The following is a 10,000-nucleotide window of genomic DNA, read 5'->3' on the forward strand; positions in this document are numbered from 1 at the left end:
AAAATATCCAAAAATTTAAAGCACCTGGTATTCCCAGGCAGTCTCCCATCCATGTACTAACCGGCTTAAACCTGCTTATATTCAGAGATCGGGCATTGACTCTATTTTTTGCCCAAATTTATTATATACTAAGTGAAAAAATTCCAAAAGCTTAAAGCACCTGGTATTCCTTGGCGGTCTTTCAACCAAGTACTAACCAGACCTAAACCTGCTAAGATTCAGAGATCGGGCATTGACTCTTTTTTCTTTTTTTTTGCAAGATTATTATATAATTCGTAAAAAATATCCAAAAATTTAAAGCACCTGGTATTCCCAGGCAGTCTCCCATCCATGTACTAACCTGCCCAAACCTGCTTATATTCAGAGATCGGGCATTGACTCTATTTTTTAGCAAAATTATTATATACTAAGTGAAAAATTTCCAAAAAGCCTTACAGTACCTGGTATTCCCAGGCGGTCTCCCATCCAAGTACTAACCAGGCCCAAACCTGCTTAACTTCCGAGATCAGACGAGATCGTGCATTGCCAGGCTGGGTATGGCCGTAAGCGAAAACTGCTGCAAAGAGAAGGCTATTTAAAGATCAGCCAATCTACTCGCCAAGTACATTATATAAGTAGGAAAGAAAACCCAAAAGCTTAAAGCACCTGCTATTCCTTGGCGGTCTCTCATCCAAGTACTAACTAGACCTAAACCTGCTCAAAATTCAGAGATCGGGCATTGACTCTTTTTTCTTTTTTTGCAAGATTATTATATAATTCGTGAAAAATATCCAAAAATTTAAAGCACCTGGTATTCCCAGGGCAGTCTCCCATCCATGTACTAACCTGGCCCAAACCTGCTTATATTCAGAGATCGGGCATTGACTCTTTTTTCTTTTTTGCAAAGATTATTATATAATTTGTGAAAAATATCCAAAAATTTAAAGCACCTGGTATTCCCAGGCAGTCTCCAATCCATGTACTAACCTGGCTTAAACCTGCTTATATTCAGAGATTGGGCATTGACTCTATTTTTTGCCAAATTTATTATATACTAAGTGAAAAAATTCCAAAAATTTAAAGCACCTGGTATTCCCAGGCAGTCTCCCATCCATGTACTAACCTGGCTTAAACCTGCTTATATTCAGAGATCGGGCATTGACTCTATTTTTTGCCAAATTTATTATATACTAAGTGAAAAAATTCCAAAAGCTTAAAGCACCTGGTATTCCTTGGCGGTCTCTCATTCAAGTACTAACCAGACCTTAACCTGCTAAGATTCAGAGATCGGGCATTGGACTCTTTTTTTTTTTTTTTGCAAGATTATTATATAATTCGTGAAAATATCCAAAAATTTAAAGCACCTGGTATTCCCAGGCAGTCTCCCATCCATGTACTAACCTGGCCCAAACCTGCTTATATTCAGAGATCGGGCATTGACTCTTTTTTTCTTTTTTGCAAGATTATTATATAATTTGTGAAAAATATCCAAAAATTTAAAGCACCTGGTATTCCCAGGCAGTCTCCCATCCATGTACTAACCTGGCTTAAACCTGCTTATAATCAGAGATCGGGCATTGACTCTATTTTTTGCCAAATTTATTATATACTAAGTGAAAAAATTCCAAAAATTTAAAGCACCTGGTATTCCCAGGCAGTCTCCCATCCATGTACTAACCTGGCTTAAACCTGCTTATATTCAGAGATCGGGCATTGACTCTATTTTTTGGCAAAATTATTACATACTAAATCAAAAATTTCCAAAATGCTTACAGCTTCTGGTATTCCCAGGCGGTCTCCCATCCAAGTACTAACCAGGCCCAAACCTGCTTAGCTTCCGAGATCAGACGAGATCGGGCATAGCCAGGCTGGTATGGCCGTAAGCGAAGACTGCTGCAAAGAGAATGTTATTTAAAGATCAGCCAATCTACTCGCCAGTACATTATATAAGTAGGAAAGAAAACCCCAAAACTTAAAGCACCTAGTATTCCTAGGCGGTCTCTCATCCAAGTATTAACCAGACCTAAACCTGCTAAAATTTAGAGATTGGGCATTGACTCTATTTTTTGCCAAATTTATTATATACTAAGTGAAAAATTCCAAAAGCTTTAAGCACCTGTTATTCCTAGGCGGTCTTTCAACCAAGTACTAACCATACCTAAACCTGCTAAGATTCAGAGATTGGGCATTGTCTCTCTTTTTTTTTTTTTTGCAAGATTATTATATAATTCGTGAAAAATATCCAAAAATTTAAAGCACCTGGTATTCCCAGGCTGTCTCCCATCCATGTACTAACCTGGCCCAAACCTGCTTATATTCAGAGATCGGGCATTGACTCTTTTTTCTTTTTTGCAAGATTATTATATAATTTGTGAAAAATATCCAAAAATTTCAAGCACCTGGTATTCCCAGGCAGTCTCCCATCCATGTACTAACCTGGCTTAAACCTGCTTATATTCAGAGATCGGGCATTGACTCTATTTTTTGCCAAATTTATTATATACTAAGTGAAAAAATTCCAAAAATTTAAAGCACCTGGTATTCCCAGGCAGTCTCCCATCCATGTACTAACCTGGCCCAAACCTGCTTATATTCAGAGATCGGGCATTGACTCTATTTTTTGCCAAATTTATTATATACTAAGTGAAAAAATTCCAAAAGCTTAAAGCACCTGGTATTCCTTGGCGGTCTCTCATTCAAGTACTAACCAGACCTTAACCTGCTAAGATTCAGAGATCGGGCATTGACTCTTTTTTTTTTTTTTTTTGCAAGATTATTATATAATTTGTGAAAAATATCCAAAAATTTAAAGCACCTGGTATTCACAGGCAGTCAATCAATCAATCAATCACCTTTATTTATATAGTGCTTTAAACAAAATACATTGCGCCAAAGCACTGAACAACATTCATTTGGAAAACAGTGTGTCAATAATGCAAAATGATAGTTAAAGGCAGTTCATCATTGAATTCATTGATGTCATCTCTGTTCAGTTGAAATAGTGTCTGTTTTAATTTGCAATCAAGTCAACGATATCGCTGTAGATGAAGTGACCCCAACTAAGCAAGCCAGAGGCGACAGCGGCAAGGAACCGAAACTCCATCGGTGACAGAATGGAGAAAAAAAACCTTGGGAGAAACCAGGCTCAGTTGGGGGGCCAGTTCTCCTCTGACCAGACGAAACCAGTAGTTCAATTCCAGACTGCAGCAAAGTCAGATTGTGCAGAAGAATCATCTGTTTCCTGTGGTCTTGTCCTGGTGCTCCTCTGAGACAAGGTCTTTACAGGGGATCTGTATCTGGGGCTCTAGTTGTCCTGGTCTCCGCTGTCTTTCAGGGCAGTAGAGGTCCTTTCTAGGTGCTGATCCACCATCTGGTCTGGATACGTACTGGATCCGGGTGACTGCAGTGACCCTCTGATCTGGACACAGACTGGATCTGGTGGCCACGGTGACCTCGGAACAAGAGAGAAACAGACAAATATTAGCGTAGATGCCATTCTTCTAATGATGTAGAAAGTACGGTGTTATGTGAAGTGTTTCCGGTTCCAGTTTACCTAATTAATGCAGCCTAAAAATCCTTTAACGGATTTGGATATTAAAAGCATATTAGTATGTTATGTGTATGCCAGGTTAAAGAGATGGGTCTTTAATCTAGATTTAAACTGCAAGAGTGTGTCTGCCTCCCGAACAATGTTAGGTAGGTTATTCCAGAGTTTAGGCGCCAAATAGGAAAAGGATCTGCCGCCCGCAGTTGATTTTGATATTCTAGGTATTATCAAATTGCCTGAGTTTTGAGAACGTAGCGGACGTAGAGGAGTATAGTGTAAAAGGAGCTCATTCAAATACTGAGGTGCTAAACCATTCAGGGCTTTATAAGTAATAAGCAATATTTTAAAATCTATACGATGTTTGATAGGGAGCCAGTGCAGTGTGGACAGGACCGGGCTAATATGGTCATACTTCCTGGTTCTAGTAAGAACTCTTGCTGCTGCATTTTGGACTAGCTGTAGTTTGTTTACTAAGCGTGCAGAACAACCACCCAATAAAGCATTACAGTAGTCTAACCTTGAAGTCATAAATGCATGGATTAACATTTCTGCATTTGACATTGAGAGCATAGGCCGTAATTTAGATATATTTTTGAGATGGAAAAATGCAGTTTTACAAATGCTAGAAACGTGGCTTTCTAAGGAAAGATTGCGATCAAGTAGCACACCTAAGTTCCTAACTGATGACGAAGAATTGACAGAGCAACCATCAAGTCTTAGACAATGTTCTAGGTTATTACAAGTAGAGTTTTTAGGCCCTATGATTAACACCTCTGTTTTTTCTGAATTTAGCAGTAAGAAATTACTCGTCATCCAATTTTTTATATCGACTATGCATTCCATTAGTTTTTCAAATTGGTGTGTTTCACCGGGCTGCGAGGAAATATAGAGCTGCGTATCATCAGCATAACAGTGAAAGCTAACACCATGTTTCCTGATGATATCTCCCAAGGGTAACATATAAAGCGTGAAGAGTAGCGGCCCTAGAACTGAGCCTTGAGGTACTCCATACTGCACTTGTGATCGATATGATACATCTTCATTCACTGCTACGAACTGATGGCGGTCATATAAGTACGATTTAAACCATGCTAATGCACTTCCACTGATGCCAACAAAGTGTTCAAGTCTATGCAAAAGAATGTTGTGGTCAATTGTGTCAAACGCAGCACTAAGATCCAATAAAACTAATAGAGAGATACACCCACGATCAGATGATAAGAGAAGATCATTTGTAACTCTAAGGAGAGCAGTTTCAGTACTATGATACGGTCTAAATCCTGACTGGAAATCCTCACATATACCATTATTCTCTAAGAAGGAATATAATTGTGAGGATACCACCTTTTCTAGTATTTTGGACAGAAAAGGGAGATTCGAGATTGGTCTATAATTAACTAGTTCTCTGGGGTCAGTCTCCCATCCATGTACTAACCTGGCCCAAACCTGCTTATATTCAGAGATCGGGCATTGACTCTATTTTTGGCAAAATGATTATATACTAAGTGAAAAATTTCCAAAAAGCTTACAGTACCTAGTATTCCCAGGCGGTCTCCCATCCAAGTACTAACCAGGCCCAAACCTGCTTAGCTTCCGAGATCAGACGAGATCAGGCATAGCCAGGCTGGTATGTCCGTAAGCGAAGACTGCTGCAAAGAGAATGCTATTTAAAGATCAGCCAATCTACTCGCCAGTACATTATATAAGTAGGAAAGAAAACCCAAAAACTTAAAGCACCTAGTATTCCTAGGCGGTCTCTCATCCAAGTACTAACCAGACCTAAACCTGCTAAAATTTAGAGATCGGGCATTGACTCTATTTTTTGCCAAATTTATTATATACTAAGTGAAAAAATTCCAAAAGCTTTAAGCACCTGGTATTCCTAGGCGGTCTTTCAACCAAGTACTAACCATACATTAACCTGCTAAGATTAAGAGATTGGGCATTGTCTCTTTTTTTTTTTTTTTTTTGCAAGATTATTATATAATTCGTGAAAAATATCCAAAAATTTAAAGCACCTGGTATTCCCAGGCAGTTTCCCATCCATGTAATAACCTGTCCCAAACCTGCTTATATTCAGAGATCGGGCATTGACTCTTTTTTCTTTTTTTGCAAGATTATTATATAATTTGTGAAAAATATCCAAAAATTTAAAGCACCTGGTATTCCCAGGCAGTTTCCCATCCATGTACTAACCTGTCCCAAACCTGCTTATATTCAGAGATCGGGCATTGACTCTATTTTTTGGCAAAATTATTACATACTAAGTGAAAAATTTCCAAAATGCTTACAGCACCTGGTAATCCCAGGCGGTCTCCCATCCAAGTACTAACCAGGCCCAAACCTGCTTAACTTCCGAGATCAGACGAGATCGGGCATAGCCAGGCTGGTATGGCCGTAAGCGAAGACTGCTGCAAAGAGAAGGCTATTTAAAGATCAGCCAATCTACTCGCCAGTACATTATATAAGTAGGAAAGAAACCCAAAAGCTTAAAGCACCTAGTATTCCTAGGCGGTCTCTCATCCAAGAACTAACCAGACCTAAACCTGCTAAAATTTAGAGATCGGGCATTGACTCTATTTTTTGCCAAATTTATTATATACTAAGTGAAAAAATTCCAAAAGCTTTAAGCACCTGGTATTCCTAGGCGGTCTTTCAACCAAGTACTAACCAGACCTAAACCTGCTAAGAATCAGAGATCGGGCATTGACTCTCTTTTTTTTTTTTTTTTTTTGCAAGATTATTATATAATTCGTGAAAAATATCCAAAAATTTAAAGCACCTGGTATTCCCAGGCTGTCTCCCATCCATGTACTAACCTGGCCCAAACCTGCTTATATTCAGAGATCGGGCATTGACTCTTTTTTCTTTTTTGCAAGATTATTATATACTAAGTGAAAAAATTCCAAAAATTTAAAGCACCTGGTATTCCCAGGCAGTCTCCCATCCATGTACTAACCTGGCTTAAACCTGCTTATATTCAGAGATCGGGCATTGACTCTATTTTTTGGCAAAATTATTACATACTAAGTCAAAAATTTCCAAAATGCTTACAGCTTCTGGTATTCCCAGGCGGTCTCCCATCCAAGTACTAACCAGGCCCAAACCTGCTTAGCTTCCGAGATCAGACTAGATCGGGCATAGCCAGGCTGGTATGGCCGTAAGCGAAGACTGCTGCAAAGAGAATGTTATTTAAAGATCAGCCAATCTACTCGCCAGTACATTATATAAGTAGGAAAGAAAACCCCAAAACTTAAAGCACCTAGTATTCCTAGGCGGTCTCTCATCCAAGAACTAACCAGACCTAAACCTGCTAAAATTTAGAGATCGGGCATTGACTCTATTTTTTGCCAAATTTATTATATACTAAGTGAAAAAATTCCAAAAGCTTTAAGCACCTGGTATTCCTAGGCGGTCTTTCAACCAAGTACTAACCAGACCTAAACCTGCTAAGAATCAGAGATCGGGCATTGACTCTATTTTTTTTTTTTTTTGCAAGATTATTATATAATTCGTGAAAAATATCCAAAAATTTAAAGCACCTGGTATTCCCAGGCAATCTCCCATCCATGTACTAACCTGGCCCAAACCTGCTTATATTCAGAGATCGGGCATTGACTCTTTTTTTCTTTTTTGCAAGATTATTATATAATTTGTGAAAAATATCCAAAAAATTAAAGCACATGGTATTCCCAGGCAGTCTCCCATCCATGTACTAACCTGGCTTAAACCTGCTTATATTCAGAGATCGGGCATTGACTCTATTTTTTGCCCAATTTATTATATACTAAGTGAAAAAATTCCAAAAATTTAAAGCACCTGGTATTCCCAGGCAGTCTCCCATCCATGTACTAACCTGGCTTAAACCTGCTTATATTCAGAGATCGGGCATTGACTCTATTTTTTGGCAAAAATTATTACATACTAAGTCAAAAATTTCCAAAATGCTTACAGCTTCTGGTATTCCCAGGCGGTCTCCCATCCAAGTACTAACCAGGCCCAAACCTGCTTAGCTTCCGAGATCAGACGAGATCGGGCATAGCCAGGCTGGTATGGCCGTAAGCGAAGACTGTTGCAAAGAGAATGTTATTTAAAGATCAGCCAATCTACTCGCCAGTACATTATATAAGTAGGAAAGAAAACCCCAAAACTTAAAGCACCTAGTATTCCTAGGCGGTCTCTCATCCAAGTACTAACCAGACCTAAACCTGCTAAAATTTAGAGATCGGGCATTGACTCTATTTTTTTGCCAAATTTATTATATACTAAGTGAAAAAATTCCAAAAGCTTTAAGCACCTGTTATTCCTAGGCGGTCTTTCAACCAAGTACTAACCATACCTAAACCTGCTAAGATTCAGAGATTGGGCATTGTCTCTCTTTTTTTTTTTTTTTTTGCAAGATTATTATATAATTCGTGAAAAATATCCAAAAATTTAAAGCACCTGGTATTCCCAGGCTGTCTCCCATCCATGTACTAACCTGGCCCAAACCTGCTTATATTCAGAGATCGGGCATTGACTCTTTTTTCTTTTTTGCAAGATTATTATATAATTTGTGAAAAATATCCAAAAATTTCAAGCACCTGGTATTCCCAGGCAGTCTCCCATCCATGTACTAACCTGGCTTAAACCTGCTTATATTCAGAGATCGGGCATTGACTCTATTTTTTGCCAAATTTATTATATACTAAGTGAAAAAATTCCAAAAATTTAAAGCACCTGGTATTCCCAGGCAGTCTCCCATCCATGTACTAACCTGGCCCAAACCTGCTTATATTCAGAGATCGGACATTGACTCTATTTTTTGCCAAATTTATTATATACTAAGTGAAAAAATTCCAAAAGCTTAAAGCACCTGGTATTCCTTGGCGGTCTCTCATTCAAGTGCTAACCAGACCTTAACCTGCTAAGATTCAGAGATCGGGCATTGACTCTTTTTTTTTTTTTTTTTTTGCAAGATTATTATATAATTTGTGAAAAATATCCAAAAATTTAAAGCACCTGGTATTCCCAGGCAGTCTCCCATCCATGTACTAACCTGGCCCAAACCTGCTTATATTTAGAGATCGGGCATTGACTCTATTTTTTGGCAAAATTATTATATACTAAGTGAAAAATTTCCAAAAATTTAAAGCACCTGGTATTCCCAGGCTGTCTCCCATCCATGTACTAACCTGGCCCAAACCTGCTTATATTCAGAGATCGGGCATTGACTCTTTTTTCTTTTTTGCAAGATTATTATATAATTTGTGAAAAATATCCAAAAATTTCAAGCACCTGGTATTCCCAGGCAGTCTCCCATCCATGTACTAACCTGGCTTAAACCTGCTTATATTCAGAGATCGGGCATTGACTCTATTTTTTGCCAAATTTATTATATACTAAGTGAAAAAATTCCAAAAATTTAAAGCACCTGGTATTCCCAGGCAGTCTCCCATCCATGTACTAACCTGGTCCAAACCTGCTTATATTCAGAGATCGGACATTGACTCTATTTTTTGCCAAATTTATTATATACTAAGTGAAAAAATTCCAAAAGCTTAAAGCACCTGGTATTCCTTGGCGGTCTCTCATTCAAGTACTAACCAGACCTTAACCTGCTAAGATTCAGAGATCGGGCATTGACTCTTTTTTTTTTTTTTTTTTTGCAAGATTATTATATAATTTGTGAAAAATATCCAAAAATTGAAAGCACCTGGTATTCCCAGGCGGTCTCCCATCCATGTACTAACCTGGCCCAAACCTGCTTATATTCAGAGATCGGGCATTGACTCTATTTTTGGCAAAATTATTATATACTAAGTGAAAAATTTCCAAAAAGCTTACAGTACCTGGTATTCCCAGGAGGTCTCACATCCAAGTACTAACCAGGCCCAAACCTGCTTAACCCTTAGGGGACTAAGCCCTTTTTGGTCCGTTTTCTCTATTTTTACATTTCGGCTTATAAACCATATGTAATGAGGATGGACCACCATGTATTTGGTATCAATGGATTCAGAAGACCCTAAGCTACCATAAGCATGTATGCAATATGTCTATAAAGGAAGTATGAGTGAAAAATTGTACAATAAACTAGAGAATTTCAAAGACGAAAATGAGATTTTTGTCATTTATTACTGAAAATCCTACCTCACACAACAATAGTTAAAAGTTTTTGACCCAAAAATATATTTTTCAAACTCTTTGCTTGACAGAAATGGGTTAATGTTCAATCAAATGTGTAAAGATCAATTAAATAATTACCTTTATTTACAAACAGTCCTAGGCGTTTTTTTTATTTTTGGGACTAAGCCCTTTTTGGTCTGTTTTCTCTATTTTTATATTTGGGCTTATAAATCATATGTAAAGGAGATGGAACACCCTGTGTTTGGTATCTATGGATTCAGAAGACCCTAAGCTACCATAAGCATGCATGCAATATGTTTATATAAAGGAAGTATGAGTGAAAAATTTTACAATAAACTAGAGAATTTC

At 37.9% G+C, this 10,000-nt stretch overlaps 6 non-coding genes across 6 annotated transcripts; all 6 read right to left on the minus strand.

The window, feature by feature from the left end:
- Positions 1-428: 428 nt before the first annotated feature.
- LOC113087021 (5S ribosomal RNA) lies at positions 429-548 on the minus strand. The gene has a single exon (XR_003285187.1). It is a non-coding gene; the product is annotated as a 5S ribosomal RNA (ribosomal RNA).
- A 1,197-nt stretch (positions 549-1,745) lies between these two features.
- LOC113087004 (5S ribosomal RNA) lies at positions 1,746-1,864 on the minus strand. The gene has a single exon (XR_003285172.1). It is a non-coding gene; the product is annotated as a 5S ribosomal RNA (ribosomal RNA).
- Positions 1,865-5,048: 3,184 nt separating this feature from the next.
- On the minus strand, positions 5,049-5,167 carry LOC113087012 (5S ribosomal RNA). Its single transcript, XR_003285179.1, has one exon. It is a non-coding gene; the product is annotated as a 5S ribosomal RNA (ribosomal RNA).
- Positions 5,168-5,810: 643 nt separating this feature from the next.
- On the minus strand, positions 5,811-5,929 carry LOC113087027 (5S ribosomal RNA). Its single transcript, XR_003285191.1, has one exon. It is a non-coding gene; the product is annotated as a 5S ribosomal RNA (ribosomal RNA).
- A 644-nt stretch (positions 5,930-6,573) lies between these two features.
- On the minus strand, positions 6,574-6,692 carry LOC113087025 (5S ribosomal RNA). The gene has a single exon (XR_003285189.1). It is a non-coding gene; the product is annotated as a 5S ribosomal RNA (ribosomal RNA).
- A 779-nt stretch (positions 6,693-7,471) lies between these two features.
- On the minus strand, positions 7,472-7,590 carry LOC113087005 (5S ribosomal RNA). The gene has a single exon (XR_003285173.1). It is a non-coding gene; the product is annotated as a 5S ribosomal RNA (ribosomal RNA).
- Positions 7,591-10,000: the final 2,410 nt, after the last annotated feature.

The sequence above is a fragment of the Carassius auratus genome, unplaced genomic scaffold, assembly GCF_003368295.1.
Source record: "Carassius auratus strain Wakin unplaced genomic scaffold, ASM336829v1 scaf_tig00044323, whole genome shotgun sequence".
NCBI lineage: Eukaryota > Metazoa > Chordata > Actinopteri > Cypriniformes > Cyprinidae > Carassius > Carassius auratus.